Consider the following 19,500-nt stretch of genomic DNA (forward strand, 5'->3'; position numbering starts at 1 on the left):
TGTTGTTCCATATGAAATTTTGGACTATTTTCTCTATTTCAGTAATGTAAGTTGTTGGAATTTTAATGTGAATTGCATTGAATGTGTTTATTATTTTTGGCAGTATGGCCATTTTCACCATATTATTTCTGCCTATCCAGGAACATGGGAAGTCTTTCCATTTCCTGGTATCCTCTAAGATTCCTTTTTTTAGGCTTTTATAGTTTTCATGAAATAGACGTTTTACAACTTTGATTAGGTTACTTCCTAAATACTTTTTTTTGAGGTTATTGTGAATGAAGTTTTTTCCTTGATGTCCATTTCTGTTTGTTGGTTTACAGAAAGCCGACTGATTTTTGTGGGTTAATTTTGTATCCTCGTACTTTGCCAATTTGGTTTATAAGCTCTAAGTGTTTGGGGATGGAGCTTTAGAGATCGTTAATTTATAAAATAATGCCATCTGCAAAAAGAGAGTTTATATTTTTCCTCTCCTATTTGGATCCCTTCAATGTATTTTTCTTGCCTTATTGCTCTGGCTAAAAATTCCAGAACTGTATTGAAGAGGAGTGTAGAGTGTGAGCATCCTTGCCTTGTTCCTGTTTTTAGGGGAATTGGTTGTAGTTTTTCCCTATCATGCATAATATTGGTTTTTGATCTACCATGTAAGGCTTTTATTGTCTTATGAAATGTTCCTTCTATTCCTATTTTTTCCAGAGCTTTTAACATGAATGAGTGCTGAATTTTATCAAAATCCTTTTCCAAATCAATGGAGATAATCATGTGGTTCTTGACCTTATATCTGTTGATGTGATGGATTACATTTATTGACTTACATATGTTAAACCATCCCTGCATCTCTGGGATGAATACTACTTGGTCATAACGTATGATTTTTTATATGTTTCTGGATTCTGTTGGCTGCAATTTTATTGAGGAGCTTTGCATCTGTCTTAATCAAAGAGATTGGTTTGTAGTTCTTTTTTTGTTGGGTCTTTGCCTGGTTTGGGGATGAATGTGATATTGGCTTCATAGAATTAGTTTGGAATTACTTCCTCTGTTTCTATTTCTCTGAAGAGCTTGAGGAGTATGGGTATTAGCTCCTCTTTAAAGGCCTTATAGAATTCTGTAGTGAATCCATCAGGTCCTGGGCTTTTCTTGTTGGAAGATTTCTTATTACTTCTATCTCATTGTAGGTTATTGACATTTGTAATTGATTTATTTCTTCTTGGTTCTGTTTAAGAAATTTGTATTTCTTTTGTTTCATGCAGGAAAAGAAGTTTATTGACCAAAAGGCTGCCCCCACCATGCATGGTGGAAAAGCATGACTGAAAATGTAGGGGGTCGACCCACCTCTGATCAAGACGTATCTAGGCCAGGGAAAGGAAGAGGTGTGGTCAGGTGCTGGAAACTTGTGACCACATTGGATCTGGATGTGACCTCAGGGTCTGGCACCCTCCGAAGGTCATATGGGAGGCATGTGACCAGAGTTTGCCTAGGATGTGACCTAGCAGGAGAAGGTGATTGCTTCCAGGTCTGCCAGTTACCTATGTAAAAACTATTGGGTGGAAAATTAGCCAAGAGGGAGGGAGGTGTCCCTGTTCACAACTTACATTTCAGCCATTTGATAATTATGAGAAAAAGGGTGAAGATTCTCTCTGGCTACTTTCTGTTTGCAAGCTGCATTGACAGTAAGGGTAAAAGGCTGATATGTGGTCCCATCTAGGAGAATGCAGAGGCCAACAGCTGTCACTTGGGCATTGAGTCCTTAGATAAAGTCGGGAGGAGGCAAGTCTCTTGGACGAAGTCTGGAGATGTCTCATGATGCATTCAGGGATTGAAAAAAATACTAGAGAGCAAATAAATGGCAAGAGGAAGGATTTGGGGCTGAAAATGTTGGTAGAAATGTCCCTACCTTCTTCTGACACCTGGCGACTAGATAGAGAAGAAGTCAATTCACAAAGGCATGAATATAAATTCCTGTCCAGTTGAAAGTTAGACAGGTATCGACATTAGATGGGCAGTTTTCTTACTTCAATTGACGTCCCAGCTCTGGTTAATTTTTATAGGGCAGGCACAAAGTGGCTGATGTGATATTATCTCCTCTTAGTCATCTCCATGTTCCTTTGTTCCCCAGACTGGCTAAGTCTAGGTGCTCATTGTTGGGATAGTTAGTCTCAGTTGGTATTCAAGGAGTCTTGAACTCAAGGCTAGCGCACTGCCATTTTGAGTGATGGTACCACTTATAGTGTTTGCTGGTTAGAGATAAGAGGCTCGAGCCATGCTTCCAGCCTGGCTCATTGCAGGTTAGTTGGGAGATAGATTTTGAGAGATTTTTCAGCCCAGGCTAGCTTGCACTGCAATCTTTTCCACAAAACCTCTTTGTTATTTCCAATTAAAGCAACAAGGAGATCAAATATAATAAGTAGAGCTTACCTGGTCCTTATCAAGAATTGACCAAATACTCTGCAATGACAAAACTTGTTAGATGTGAGAATCTTAGCACAGATATGCCCAATATGTTAGAATCACGTAGTCAGTACTAGACTACACAACACAAAACAAAAAAGGCAAAACTCAAAATTTAAAATCTTTGATAACAATATTGAGACATCTTTGCTAACAAAGCACAACAGATGGTTGGGCTTCAGTTACCAGGGTCTGTGAAAAGAGCAACTTGTTAGCAATGCATATTAGAATAGATGGACGGAGGAGTAGCAAGCTTCGTGGAAGTGTAAGGGTTGGATGGAACCAAACCCTTAACCCACCATGTGGCCAAGATAGCGAACTCAAGATGGCGAATTTCTGAAAAAAATGCAAAGAAACCCTGAACAAAAAATCAAGACTAGTTTGGCTAGCCTTTGAGAGGGTACCTAGAGGGGGTCCCTGGGAACCAGTCCATGTTGCATGCTTCAGGGCACAATCCAAAAAGTTGTAGAGATATAGAAAGTTGGACATGAATAGTAGAGAGCAAAGAGAGACTGAAGGTAAAGAGACTTCTCACAATGTACCATTGTAGAGGCATAAATTGTCTAAATCTGAGAACAGCAAAAAATATTAGGTCATCTGGCTATCCAGGGAGCGCAGGAGGCATGTCATAGGGGTTTTACGGCTCCAGGATGACTCACAGGACCCCATTAAATGTATTAGAGAGTCAGTTTGGTGAGTGAAGGAGAGCTGACCAGGAAGAAGCAGTGTCCCGGCTTGCCCCAGACCCCTATAGAGAGAAATGGCTAAGCACCCCAAACCAGGCATTCTCCACTTCAGAGATGATCATCCTTTCTGCTAAATGCCATAGGAGCTCTGTGGAATGGCGCCACATCTAAGCAGAGATTGAGCAACAGAGAGCTGTGGAGAGTACTTTCATTCACCAGAGTAGAGAAGTGGTGTGGACATGGATGTGAAGGACAGCAATGGTATTGGTGAAAAATCTCACATGTTGTCTTAAGGCAGTTTGGTTTGCAGAAAAGGGGTGGTTAGGAAATTCTAGCATTTCCAACTCAAAAACCTCATCCCAGTCATGGCACTATTTGTAAGGTATAATAAATAGGCAGATTTCATTAAGAAGCCCATGAAGAGAACACCACACGCTATTCAGGCATGGAAAGAAGTTTATTTACCGAACTGCTGCCCCCACCATACATGGTAGAGAAGAATGGCTGAAAAGGTAAGGGGGGATAGCAATTTGTACTTCTGTAGAAATTCATCCATCTCTGCTAGGTTTTCCTTCCTTTGTGAGTAGAGTCTGGAATTATTTCTTTATGATTGTTTTTATGTCTTAGATGTTTGTTGTAATTTTTCCTGTGGTATCTCTGATATTATTGATTTGGGTCTCCTCTCTTATTTTGTTAGTTACTCTTGCCAGTGGTCCCTCAGTTTTAGTGTCTTTTTTTAAAACAGCTTTTAAAAATTAATTTTATTTATAATTTTCATAGTCTCTGGCTCATTAATTTCAGGTATTATTTCGGTTCTCTTTCTGTCTAGCAACTTTAGGTTCAATTTTTTTTTTTGTTTCTCTGGCAGTTTTAGTTGCATCATAAGATCGTTTAGTTGTTCTATGTTTTCTTGCTGTGTGCACTGAGAGCAGTAAATTTGCCCCCTCAGGACTGCTTTCGCTGTGTCCCATTGGTTTCTTTGTGCTGTATCTTCATTTTCACTGAATTGTAGGAACTTTTTAATTTCTTCTTTAATTTCTTCTGTGATCCATATATTGTTCAACAGAGTGCTGTTTAATTTCCATGTGTTATTCTATTTATGCCTTGTTCTTGAGAACAAGTTAGATAACATTATGCTCAGGCAGAATACAGAGTATTATGTCTATCCTCTTGTATTTGCTAAAATTCCATGTATGAACTAAGAAATGATATATTTTAGAAAAAGTTAGGGGGGTTGGAAGAGGAAGACCCTACTGGTGTGAATACATGTAATTCTAGCTATTCTGGAGGCTCAGATCTGTGTATTTAGGTTCAAAGCCAGCCCAGCTAGGAAAGGTCATGAGGCTTTTCTGGGGTTGCTCAACACCACACCCTGCCTCAAGTCTGGGGTTGTTCACCACTTTTGCCACCATGAGCTGCTTATGCATGCCAGTATGGAGAGGCAGAAACCACAAAGGGTCTGGACTTGTTCACTGCAGCTGTCCCCACCTCAGCCACCGCTGCCGCCCCAGGCCGGTCTGGGCAAGTAACAAGAGGCATTGTGCCCCAATTCTGGGTGGTTTGCCACTACTGCCAGCTGCTGCTGCTGTTCCGTTAGGCTAGGCTATTTACATCAGCAGGACAGAAGTTCCATCCTGAGAGTTTAGGATCGTTCGCCAATGTTGACAGCTGCTACTGCTCCTGACTGGGCTGGGCTACTTGTACCAGCCAGGCAGAGGCTCTGATCCAGGGATGGTGAGGGGAATCTTTGTTTCAGCTCTGCCTTCTGAGATTTCTGTTTGTATATTCTGGGTTGGCCCAGCTCTTGGGAGTTCCTGTGAAACTTGGGATGCTTGTGGGTGTGTGGTCCTCAGCAGGTCCAGACCCAGGACACTTAAGCAGCTTGGCACAAAACCCCATCACTTAAGCTGCGCAACGTGGAGCCCCATCCTCAACAAAGAGTGGGGGAAGGGTCTTTACATTTTACTGTCTGTGTAGGTTTTATCCTTTTCTTTTTGCACTTCCTTTATCTCTTTGAGTAATTGCCTTTTTTTTGTGGGTCATTTGGAGAAAGAGAGCATTGAAATCCAAACTCTGTATTTGGTTGGAGAGAGCTGTGGTGTTTCCCTGCTGTTCCACACCTTCTTGGTCCCTCCCCTTCAGGTGGATTTTTTCTTAGCTGGCCGGTGGGCCTTGGTTACCAAAAGATAGGTACATAACAGAATATGTTGTAAAGCCTTCAGATTGAATTTAGATACTTATGTTTATATAGCCTTCCTAATTTTAGGAACCCAAGGGGGTGTTCTACACTAAAGTATTTCAAAGGGATTGAATCTTTTAACATAATGGCTACATCTTGCTCGAAAGAGAGGAAGTGGAGGAGGCTTACCTAGCTATGGCCAGTCTCTGTATTTAATTTAGTTAAAGTTTCCTTTAAGGTCATATTCATTCTTTCTAATGCTTGAACTCCGAGGCTTATAAATGGATTGTAACTTCCAATTTATTCCTAGGGCATTAGTTAATAATTGAGAACTTGGGCCATGAACGCAGGGCCATCTTTGGACTCCACAGATAAGGGTAAGCCAAATCAATGTATTATTACATGCCTCAGCTCAGCCTGAAAAAATGTCCACTATTACTAACAGATACCAATAGTCATACTTTCCAGGCTTTACCTCTGTGTAGTCCACTTTCCCAAATTCACCATCTGAGGTTCTTCAAATATGAATTATTTTCATATGTTCCAGCAATTCAGCATTTACCTGTTGGAAATTACCTACACACATTACAAAGTATTGTCAGGCTGAGGCCCCGCCGGTTTTCAGAACAGTTTGAGGCAGTGTCCTCGGGCAATTTACCAGGTTGCAAATATCTACATGTAAAATGACAGAAATCTTGAGCCTGTATGCATGTTCACAAGTTCAGTGTGAACATTTGCACACTTATTACCACTGTTTTTGCTTCTTCCTTTAATATTGATGACCAGTATTTCTAGAGAACCAACTAGTTTTAGAGTAGTCTCCCAAGCTACCCGATCAACTCAGATGTTTCCCTGTATCTTAGGGTCTCTAGTTTCTTTAACTCCTGTAAAGTGCTCGGAACCTTGGAGACTTCTTCCATTTTATTCTCCTCCGTTTATCTTAAAGTTGCTTTCATGATCCCACTCTCCTTCTCAATGTGCTCCTTAACCTGCAAGTGTTTTGGCAGGGTCACAGGAGAGTTGCCTTGACCTGCCAAGTGCTGCTCCTTCTCACAACACCTTTGCTTGCTCTACAGCTCCTCCCTTAGGTTCACAAAGGTGCTATTGAGGGGTATTTTTCCCACCTCCACCTGTTCCACTGGGACACGATGCTTCTGCATTACATTTATGGTGAAGATCTCAACAGTCTTTTGGGGCTTTTACTCTAGTAGTTTCTCTTTCTAGTTTTCCATTTTGGTGTATTTTTGTGACAGATCTTTCAACTGTTTGTTTAGCATTTCTGCTTTTCTTCCTAATGCTCTTTCCCTTTCCATGGCATTCTCTATCAAAGCAAGTGGTCCTTTAACTCTTTCTGAAGAGAAACAATCTCTTTCTTGAGCCTGATATTTTCCTGTTCTCTTTTCTTGGCCTCATTTTCTATGACACAGCAATTGCCCGTCTTCTCTGCTAAATACTCTTTCCTACTTTCTCTGTTGCTTTGAATTTCTGGTGACACTTTTCAAAGCTTATAATCGATATATTCTTATATCAGGTCCAGCTCTTTTCTTTTTCTTTTTTTTTCTTTTGTGTCCGGTCGTGGGGCCTGAACTCTGCTCAGGACACTGTCCCTCAGCTCTTCAGCTCAAGGCTAGCACTCTACCACTTGAGCCACATTGCCACTTCTGGCTTTTTTTCTTTTTGCTTATGTGGTGCTGAGGAATCGAACCGAGGGCCTCATGCATGCAAGGCAAGGACTCTACCACTGAGACACCTTCCCAGCCCCCCAGTTCCTCTTTCATAGCCATAATTTCTTAATGGAATTCAGAGGTCCTTTGCATGTGTCTATGTGGTTAATGTGATTACTTAACCTGTCATTTACATTTTCCAGGTGGTGAATGTGATTACTTAACCTGTCATTTTCTATCTTTCTCCTCCTTGGACATTCCTTTTCCTAATGTCTATTTTGCTTGCATTAAGCTCACTGATCTAGTCCTAGAGGTTCCGTACTGCCATTTGCAAGTGATCTGTACTGTCTTTGTCAAAGTTTTCTTGATCCCTATTCTGGTGCTCCTACCAAAACTCAAACTCTTTTCTTAGACTCATTTTTTTTCAGGGTGTCTCTGTTATCAAACACCAACTGAGCAACCACTTTACCTCAAAACCTTCTAACTTTTCAAGCTTTCTTCTAATATCCATGGCTGACTGGGTAACAAAGGCCATATTTAGGGCTCTTTTATTTTCCAGGACTTAAAGATCTATAGCCTATATGTCCTATAGGCTTCTGGCAGAAGTTCCAGAAAAAGCATTAGGGTACTCACTGGGGAACAGTACAATCTCACTCACCTTAGATTGAAGACTTGGCTTTCTAGCCACTGCGGTATCCCTGCTAGCTGAACCTGGAAATAATTGGTAAACACCTCCATACCTTGACTGCTGTAAGCCTCAGCTTGGGTAAGTCTGGCAAAAGACTTGTTCCAAATAGTCTGGTTCAGTAGTGGGGCTACTGTGTGGTCCAAGGACCACCTTTAAGTCACTGAACAGGATTCCTTCCCTTTTCTACCAAGTGAAACACACCTGTAAAATTTGCTGACAGTCATCCCAGATGTGCTTGTGTGTGAAAATTACTGTCTCAAATGAGGCAATGAGTCCCTGGTTTTATTTTTTCTGAAAAGGATGGATTTTGCTGTTTCCAGTTATACAGGTCACTAGTTGTAAAGGGAACATATATTAGAAAGGGGTCCTGTCCACCATCTCCTCCATGTTCCTCTCTCAAGGGTAATAAGGGTAACATACCACATTGTACCACCTCAGTCTGATACAAGTAAACACTTTTAGTATGGAAGGACTCATTAAAGTTGCTGATGACAAAGAATAGGAGAGAGAGTACATCAGTGCATCTTCCTCTGAGGGATTCTGTAAACCTGGGGGAGAATATTTTTGGATATGACAACCTAAAGCCTTGTTCTTCCATCCTGAGAAAAGGAGTAAACAGGTGCATACAGAACATAGATAGAACTATCAGCATACATACAAAGACCAAGATCCACAGACACTTAACCCACATGTCCCATACCTCTCAATGTTGACCTCTACAGGAGGTCCCACATGACAGAGAGAATGTACCAGATTGCCTCTGGAGGAGGCTACAGATGACCTCTGGAGGATGTCACATATGTCCTCCCTAGGAGGCCCTAGATGACCTCTCATGGAGCTTCTAAATGTATTCCCAAGGAAGTATCAGATGACCTCCAAAGAAGTTTCCAGATGTCTTTTCAATGAAGCTGAGATTACCTCTCAAGTAGCTTCCAGATGGCCATTCAAGGAGGCCATATGAACTCTAGAGAAAATTCCAGGTAACCCTCTTGAGAAAGCGACAGATGACCTCCAGAGAAGGTCTTATATAGCTTCTCAAGGAAGTCCAAGATGATGTCCAAAGATGGTCATAGATTTCCCATCATGGTAGCCTGAGGTGACCTCCCAGCGAGGCTCCAGATGACCTCAGGAGGTGGTCCTAGATTGCCTCTTAAGAAAGCCGCAATGACTACTTTTGAAGAAGTCTCAGGTGGCCTCCTGAGGAAGCCCGAGGTGCCTCTGGAGAAAGTCCAAGATGGCCCTTGGAGAAGGACCCATATGACCTCCAGTGTAGGTCTCAGATGGCTTCTAAAGAAGTCGCAGATGTACTCTATTTTTTTTCTTTTTTTTTGCTTATGTGGTGCTGAGGAATCGAACCCAGGGCCTCAAGCATGCAAGGCAAGCGCTCTACCACTGAGCCACCTTCCCAGCCCCGCAGATGTACTCTTGATGAGGTTCCAGATGGCTTCCCACGGAAGCCCTACATTATCTCTCAAGTAGGTTCCAGATGACATCCCAAGGAAGCCACAAATAGCTTCCAGAGGGGTAAAAAACCAGCTGGCAAGTTTGCCAAGACGCACCTCTAGAGGTACATAAATGACTTTTGTCCATGTTGGACCTCCGGAGACAAACACTCGAGGTAGACTTTCAACCCTGAGGGCTGACACTCTCACCTATGGGGATTTTTCCGTGGAGCCAAGGCCTGATGCAATCCATATGGATTATCTTGATGAAGTCTTCAAAAATAAGGACTTCTATAGTTCTAGAAAGTCCATGGAGACACATTTTATATAATAAATGTTCTCCAAACCGCCAACCCCCAAAATTATGATATCCAAAGCTCCAAACATCAAAAGGAAAGCATCTTTTCCACTTCTCTTTGTCTCTCCTTCACTACAGACAATACTTCTTTTGAGGTCTTTTCCTTTTTCCCTTCTACCAGTTCCTTCTTCTCTTTAGGAATCTCCACTCTCCACAGATCTGAACTGCTTTGCAAGGCTCATCAGTTACCAGCCTTCACCTTCTTCCCTCCCTCAACTTCCTCTCCACCCAGGTCTTTCCCCTTATGCTATCACACCACTTCCTTCCCTCCAGGACTTTTTCTTTTTCTCTCACCTTCTATTGCTCTGAACAAACAGCCTATATAAAGTCTGTACCCCTTCTCCACTCCAACTGCCTGTTTTCAAATATCACATCCCAAACTGCCCACAGTCAATCACTTCTTAATAGCTCAACACGTGGTGATTAATGCACCAGTCCCTCCCACAGGATGCCTCACCTTCTTTGGTGGCATTCTTTGTCCTCTCCAGCTGGCCAGGAAATAGGCCCATGCTGATTATTGGACCCTATAGATTATCAGGCCCTGCTGATTATCACAGTATCCTCCTTGTGAACTAGTAACAATTGAAATTGGAAATTTGATTGTGGTATGACAAACTCATTGTGACATCACAAACCCATGTTGACATCATCACTACCACGTCATAACAAACCTCTTGTGGCAACATTGTCATTGTGACATCATGATTCCATTGTGACATCTCAAATCTATTATGACCTCTTAGCTCCGTTGAAAAATAACATACCCTTTTCAACTACACAGTCCCTTTGTGTACCCATATCCTTGTTGTGAACTGACAATTGAGATCAGACATGCCATTATAACATCAAAAATTGTTTGTGACATGCTCAAAACTGTGACATCACATTTTAATTATGAGAGCATCAGCTCATTGTGACATCACCAAACTCAATGACAGAATTGCATTATGACAACAATTCTCCTTATGAAATCACAGACACATTGTGAATGTCTATTCTGTGATTTCATTGTATTTCAAATATGGCATGAGAGTTGTTATCAGAAACGCATTTTTGTGCCTACAAACCATTTTGACCTCATACTTACTTTGTGACATCACAGTACCATTGTGATATCACTAACACAATGTGACATCACAAACTTCTCCTGTCCTCATAACTTTTGTGACATGCTGACATTGTAATATCTTAGACCTTTTTCCCCTCATAATTTGTTTCCAACCTCATATCTCATTTATGACGAGATAACAAAAATCAACTGTGATATCATGACCATTGTGACATCACACTGACAGATGTCATGATCATCATGTCACATTGTGATATCACAAAAGGTTTTGATGTCACAATTAATTGGTGATGCCATACAGTAAGGGGGCTATGATGTCACAATTGGTTAGTGATATCCAAATGGCATAACAGATCTCATTTGTCATGAAATCACAGAGAATATGAGTTCACAACAGACTGTGGTATCTCCAAAGTCATGTGTTTTCACAAATGTTATGAAGTCATAGGAGAATTGTGGTGTCACAATGTGACACCATGTTTATGATGTCTGTCAGTGTGATGTCACAATGGTCATGATGTGACTGGATTTCTGATATCATATATCATAACTGAAATATTATAAGGTTGAAAACAGATAACGAGCTAATAAAGGGCCTAAGACATCAAAATTGGTGCACATCACAAGACTTATGAAGTCAGGGCAGGTTTTTGAGGTCACAGTGTGTTAGTGATATCACCATGGCAATGTGATGTCGCAAAGTGATTGTGATGCCATATATTTATGAGATCACAATATATTTCTGACATCAACCTACATGCCACATTTGAAATAGCATGAAATAAGAGAATAAGCATTTACAATGTATCTATGACATCATAATGACAATATAATGTCATAATGCTATGAGGTCATTGTAACTTGGTGATGGTCCAAGGAGGAAATTGGGTAATAATGAATATATGTTGTCACACTGGCTATGGGGTCACAGGGGTTTGTGATGTTAAAATGACATATAAAATTCAATTGTCATGTGTTCACAATGAGGATATGGGTACACAAAGGGACTATGATGTCACATATGCCATATGTGTTTTCAAAGGTACTTAGGGGTCATGATAGCTTCATGATACACAGTTGTGATGAGGTCACAATGGACTTTTGATGATATAATGACTTTGTAATATCTCAAACACAAGTCCCTTTTCAATTGTTATTATTTTACAATGTGCATACAAGTTCACAGAATGAGCTAGAAGTCATAATGGACATGAATTTTAAAAATGTTAGGGGGTCATTTTAGGTTTGTGAATATACAATGGGACAGTGATATCACCATGAAAATGGCCACTCATTACATCATGTCAAAATATTGTTTTGCTGTCACAATTAGTTGATGATTCCACATTTGTGATGAGGTCACAAAATATTGGTGATGTGTTGGGCATGTCACAATGACATGATGATTCTCAATTGTCTTGACTTACAATGAGTATATTAATTCACAAAGGGACTGTGGTTTCTCCAAAAGTATGTGTTGTCATACATATATTGAAATCCTAAAAGTTTTTTGATGTCAGAATTTGACACAATGGATAGGACATCTGGCAGTGTAATACCACCATGGTCATGATGTCACTGGGAATTTGTGATATAAAATGTCATCAGTGAAATCTAATGAGGTCAACAAGGGTCAGTAATATCACAATGGAAATATGATATACAAAGGGATTGTGATGTCACAATGGTTATGAGTTCCTGATTTGTTTATGTTATCAACCTACATGGCACATTTGAAATAGAATGAAATCACAGAAAAGGCATTCATAATGTGTATTTGATGTCACCATGACAATGTGAAGTTATAATTCTATCATATCATTTTAGTTTTGTGATTTCACAATGAGTAGATGGTATAAAAATGATAATGTGATGTCACAATTATGATGATCTCACAAACTGTTTTGGATGTCAAAATGTCATGTCTGATTCTCAATTGTCAGTATTTCACAGTGGGGCTTTGGGTACACAAAGAGACTCTGATATCACAAAGCTATGTATTTTTCAAATGTTATAAGAGGTTATAATAGATTTGGAATGTCATAATGTGATCCTGGTATCAAAAACAACAATGTGAAGTCACAATGGGCTTGTGATGTCACAGTGGTGATGAGGTCACAATGGGTTAGTTATGTCATGAGTTTGTAATATCACAATTATTTGTCCAATTTCAATTGCTACTAGTTGACCATGAGGACACTGTAATAACCAGCAGTGCCCCTATAATCCACGGGAACAGATAGTCACCATGGCCTCCTAGTCTGGACCAATGGAGAGGGGTGATGCATGACACTAGAGGGGGCAGGACATGCTGCTGAAAGAGATAGGATGTCAAGCCCCACATGGTTAGCTGCCAAGAAGTGATTGGGCATGGACATTTGGTAAGTGATAATTGAAAACTGGAAGGCAAGAAACATATTGTAGTTGGGGAAGGGTACAGAATATATATAAGCTGCATATTCAGAGCAAGAGAAGGGGTGATAAAAAGGTTAAAGGCCTGGATGGAAAGAAGTGATGAGACTGCTGGAGGGCAAAGACCTGGCAGGAGAGGATATTGAGAGAGAGCAAGAGGTGAAGGACGGCAACTGGCCACCTGGACAAGGCAGGGCAGGCCTGTCAAAAGTAGAACAGCCTGATGAGAAGAATGGAATTGTGGAAGGAAAAGATGAAAAGACCTGAATGGTAGGACAGATCTGTAGAGAAGGAGAATGAAGAGAAAGGAAAAAGCCTTGTCCTTTGAAGTGTGGAGCTTTGGAGATCATTATTCTGGGGGTTGGTTGTTGGCAGACCAGTTAACAAATGGCTGAACTGCTCAATGGAGGTCTGAGGGTGCATGTTTGAGACTGAATTTAGCTCTCTGCATCCAGCCCAGGCCAAGGTAGTCGTTTGTTACAAAATTTATGAGGAAAAGATAGGTTTGTGATGTTACATTGCATTAATGATATCACAATGTCAATATGAAGTCACAAAAGGATTGTAATTTCACAATGAAGATGTGGTCACAATGGGTTTCTGAAATCATCCTATATGCCACATTTGTGATAGAAATAAATCACAGAATAGGCAATCGCATTGTCTCTAGGACCTCACAATGAAAATTTGATGTCATAATGCCATGATGTCATTGTCATTTTGGGATGTAAAAATGGGCTGATGGTATTATAACAACAATGTGATTTCACTCTGGAGATGATGTCACAACACGTTCGTAATGGTACACTGGCATTTCTGATGTCAGTTGTCTTTCTTAACAATGACGACGTGATTACCCAAAGGGACCATGATATCACAAACACTATGTGCTTTTTCAAAAGTGCTAAGTGTTCACAACAGGTTTGGGATGTCACAAGGTTATCATGATATCACTGTGACAATATGATGTCACAATGGGTTTGTGATGTCAATGTCACACTTGGATAGTGATGTCACAAAGAAGGTGTAATATCACCATTACATGTCCAATTTCCTTCTACTAGATCAGAATGAAGATACGAGTTCACGTGAAGATCTAGAAGACAGAAAGGTCATGAATTTTGTAAAATATGAGTACATAATTGGCTGGTGAAAATGTAATGAGACAGAAATAGATGCAGAAAAAGCATTCGACAAGATCCAACACCCCTTTATGATGAAAGTTTTGGAAAAATTAGGAATCCATGGAACATTCCTCAATACAATAAAGGCGGTAAATGACAAGCCTACAGCCAGCATTATACTTAATGGTGAAAAACTAAAGCCATTTCCTCTTAACTCAGGAACAAGACAAGGATGTCCACTGTCTCCAATTCTCTTCAATCTAGTATTAGAATGCCTAGCTACAGCAATAAGACAAGATGCAAACAAAAGGTGATCCAAATAGCGAAAGAAGAAATAAAACTCTCCCTCTTTGCAGACGACATGATCTTGTATTTAAAGATTCCCATAGACTCCACTACAAAATTACTCAAGCTGATTCAAAACTGGCAAAGTAGCAGGGTATAAAATTGACCCCCAAAATCAATGGCTTTTCTGTATGCCAACAATGAAAAAAGTGTGGCTGGATTAGGAAAGTAACTCCATTTTTAATATCCCCACAAAAAAAAAATCTAGGAAGCAACTGAACCAAAGAAGTGAAGGAACTCTATGAAGAAAACTTTAAACACGTGAAAAAGGAAATCAAAACAGAACTTAGAAAATGGCAAAATCTCCCATGCTCCTGGATTTGAAAGATCAACCTCGTGAAAATGACATTTCCCAAGGCTATATACAAATTCAATGTGATACTTACCAAAATTCCAAACTCATTCTTCAAGGAAATAGAAGAGGCAATCCAAAAATTCATATGGAACAATAAAAGACCCCGAATAGCAAAAACGCTCCTCAAGGGAAAGAACACTGCTGGAGGAACATCAATACCAAATTTCAAACTCATATACAAAGCCATAGTAATCAAAACAACTTGGTATTGGCACAAGAACAGACCTCAGGACCAATGGAATAGAATTGAAAACCCAGAAATGAACCTACAGACCTATAGCCATCTAATCTTCGATAAGGGAGCTAAAAAAGTAGAATGGAAGAAAGACAGCCTCTTCAGTAAATGGTGCTGGCAAAATTGGTTAAATACTTGTAGAAAACTAAAGCTAGATCTTTATATATCACCCTGCACCAGAATCAATCCCAAATGGATCAAAGACCTCAAACTCAAAGCAGACATTATGAAAACATTACAGGATGGAATAGGAGAAACCCTAGGTCTACTTGGCGCAGGCTGAAATTTTCTTAATAGAGAGCCAGAAACACAACAGATCAAAGAAAGGTTGGACAAATGGGATTGCATGGCAATCTGCATGGCAAGCTTCTGCATGGCAAGGGCCTTGCTAGCAAGATCAATAGAAATCCTACGTATTGGGAGATCTTCACAAGCCATACAACGGACAAGGGTCTCATATCTCAAATATACTTTGAATTCAAAAAATTAAATCTCCCAACAACAAATCCTCAAAGAAACAACTGCCCAATAAATAAGTGGGATAAAGACTTAAAGAGAAACTTTTCTGAAGAAGACAGAAAAATGGCCAGTAGACACATGAAGAAATGCTCAACATCCCTAGCCATAAAAGAAATGCAAATCGAAACAACATTGAGATACCACCTCACCCTAGTTGTAATGGCAAAAATCAAGAACTCTAATAACAGCAGATGCTGGAGGGGATGTGGACAGAAGGGAACCTTACTCCATTGCTGGTGGGAGTGTAGACTTGTTCAACTACTTTGGAAAGTAGTATGGAGGTTCCTCAAAAAACTTCACATAGAGCTCCCTTATGATCCAGCAATCCCACTTTTGGGCATTTACCCAAATGTTTACAAACAAGACCACACTAAAGCTACCAGCACAATTATATTTATTGCAGCATTATTTACTATAGCTAACATATGGAACCAACCAGATGCCCCTCAGTAGATGAATGGATCAAGAAAATGTGGTATATACGCACAATGGAATTCTATGTCTCCATCAGAAAGAATGACATTGCGCTATTTGTTAGGAAATGGAAAGACTTGGAAAAAATTTTGTTAAGTGAAGTAAGCCAAGCCCAAAGAAACATAGGTCCCATGGTTTCCCTTATTTGCAATATCTAGTATATGTATGAGTCAAGTAGAAAAGGTCAGATAATGTGATGTTAGGAAAATGAACCCTTAGATATGTATTTTAATGTTTTTCTCTCATGCATTTCTTTCTAACTCATTCATAAGATTATTTCTTTGTTGCTTCGTATGTCCCTCCCCCACAGTATAACCCTGCTTTCACTGTTTTTGATGTCAGTAAAATTTGTGGAGGGGAAGGGGAAAAACAGGTCATTTAAATAAGGATACAGGTGGACCTATTGCAACAATGAGAATTACAAGTTGTCATGTTGAAAATGAACTTTACAACTTTGGTGGGTGGGGGAGGATTGCGTGGGGAACTGGGGGAGGCTGGGAAGGGATGTGAATAGTAAACAAAGGAAGATTCTACAATGCTTGATAAGAAATGTACTCATTATCTTGCCCATGTAATTGTAACCCCTCTGTACAATATGTTCACAATACACAATAAAAATAAATAAATAATACTTCATACTTAATTTTGGTGATAAAGAAAGAAAATACAATGAGACAGAGTTATCCCATTGGCAATGTGATGCTGCCATTACATGAGATAGTATTGTTTTGAAGTCACAAATGGTGATGCCATACAGGTGATGAGGTCACTTAGGTTTGTGATTTCACAATGGATTGGTGATGACACAATCTCATGCCAGATCTCTAATTGACAATGACTATATAAGTTGACAAGGGATAATGATGTATCCAAAGGCATATGTTGGCACAAGTGTAATGAGTCTTAACATGTTTGTGATGTCCTCATGTGACTTAGTGGTCATGACATCTGGCAGTGTGATGTCACAGTGTTATGATATCACAGTGGATTTTTGATATCACATGTCATGCCTTAAGTATTATGAGTTAAACAATTTATGTAGTCAGAGAGGCCAAAGAGATCACACTGGCAGAATGTCAAAAAATTTATGAGGATAAGACTGTTTTGTGATGTCACAGTGGGGTAGTGATATCATAATGGCAATGTGGTGTCATCAAGGTATTGTGATATTATAATGCTTATGTGGTCACAATGTATTTCTGATATCAACCCACCTGCAACTTTTGAAATAGAATGAAATCACAGAATAAGCATTCCAATGTATCTGTGACATCACAATTACATGTGATTTGATGTCTTTATTGTTTTATGATGTCATGATGGGGTGATGTTATCATAATGACAATGTGATGTTACACTGGTGATGATGTCACAAACGTATTGCGATGTTAAAATGGCATGTCTGATCTCAGTTTTCATTAGCTCAACATGAGGATATGAGTACACAAAAAGCCTGTCATGTCACTAAGGCCATGCTTTCTTTCAACCTTCTGAGGTCATAATAATTTTGGGATTTCACAATGTGATCATGTTGGTACAATGGGAATGTGATAACACAATGAGTTTGTGATGTCTCCGAGGTGATGAGGTCACAAAGAGTTAATGATGTCTCATCTAGTTTGTAATATAACAATGACATATACAATTTCAATTTCTTCTAATTCACTATGAGGATACTATAATGTCCAGTGGAGCCAGAATTATCTGTGGGAGCCGATATTCATTATAAATTCTTGGCTTGGTCCACCGGAGAGTGTGGGGGATGCCGCTAAAGGTGGAGGTTTCAAGGCTCACACAATGAGCTGTCAAGAACTGATTGAGCATTGGGCAGTTTTGGAAGTGATGGTTGAAAACTGTTAGGCAGGAGATCCGTTGGAAGGAGGAGGGATACAACCTGTATATAAGTTGCATTTTCAGAGCATTTTAAGGGGAGATAAAAATGGGAATTACCCGGATGGAAGAAAGTGGTGAGACAGCAGGAAAGGAAAAGCCTGAGAAGAGAGGAAGCTGAGGGAGAGCAGAAGGTTGGCAAGTGGTCACGGTCAGAGTAGGCAGGCCTGTGTTTTTTAAAACACAATGTGACAGTGATATCACAATGGCAATGTGACGTTGCAAAATGATGACTTAATAATGTTTTGATATCACAATTTGTGATGCCACACTGATGGGTTCGCAAGAAGTGTGTGAAGTCACAATGGGTTGGTGATATCAAAATGACACATGTGATCTCAAATGTCATTAACTCACAATGAGTACATGAGCTCACAAAGGTACTCTGATGTCTCCAAAGGCATGCATTTTCACAGAAGTGATGAAGTCTTAACAGGTGTGTGTTGTGAGAATGTGACAAAATGCGCATAACATCTATCAGTGTGATGTCACCATAATCTAGATGTCACGCTGGATTCGAGGATCACATTTCATACCTGGATTGGGTTTGAGAGGATTGGAATTTCACAGTGAGTTAGTGTTATCAATATGGAAATGTGGGGTCACAAAGGGATTGTGCTATCACAATGTGTTTCTACTCTAATAGGTTTGTGCTGTCACAGTTGGTTGGAAATGTCACAATAGCATGCGAGATCTCAAATGTCTTTAATTCACAATGAAGATATGAGTTCACAATGTGTTGTCTCTAAAGTCATGTGTTTCACAAATATGATGAAATCCTACCAGATTTGTGAGTTCATAATGTGCCACCTGTCTTGATATCTGTCAATGTGATGTTACAATGTTCATGATGTCACAATGTTCATGAGGTCAGAGTCAATTTCTGATATCATATGTCTTACCTGAATTATTATGAGTTTCAAAACTGATTATAAGTTTACTAAAAGCCTAAAATATCCTAATGGCAGAATATCACAGAAGTTATGACTAAGTTATGACCTCCTCATCAGTATGGCATCACCAGTTGTGACATCAAAACATTATTATATCATGATGTTGAGACATCACATTGTCATTGTGAAATCACTGTCTCGTTGGATTTTCACATAGTATGACCTCACACTATGAAGCTTCTTCTATCAACTGGTATCCTCATATTGAATTATGAGTAATTGAAATTGGATATATCATTCTGATATTACAAACAAACTGTGACATCACAAAGCCATTGTGACCTCATCACCATGGTGACATCAAAAACCCAATGGAACATCTCATTTCCATTGTGACATTATGGATTACATTGTGCCATTACAAAACTATTATGATTTATAACCACCTTTGAAAACACACATGGCCTCTGTAACATCACAGAACCTTTTTTGGATCCATAACCTCATGGGGAACTAATGACAACTGACATCAGACATACCAAGGAAACATAATAAATCCTTTCTGACATCATAATTGTGACATCATGTTGCCATTATGACACCATCAGCTCATTTTTACATGTAAAACTACAATGACATCATAGCATTGCAACATCACATTGTTATTCTGATGTCATAGACAGGTTGTGTTTGCCTATTATGTTGATTCTATTTCTAATGTG

This window comes from Dipodomys merriami, unplaced genomic scaffold (genome assembly GCF_024711535.1).
Source record: "Dipodomys merriami isolate MVZ:Mamm:240054 unplaced genomic scaffold, mDipMer1.0.p SCAF_214, whole genome shotgun sequence".
Classification (NCBI taxonomy): Eukaryota; Metazoa; Chordata; class Mammalia; order Rodentia; family Heteromyidae; genus Dipodomys; species Dipodomys merriami.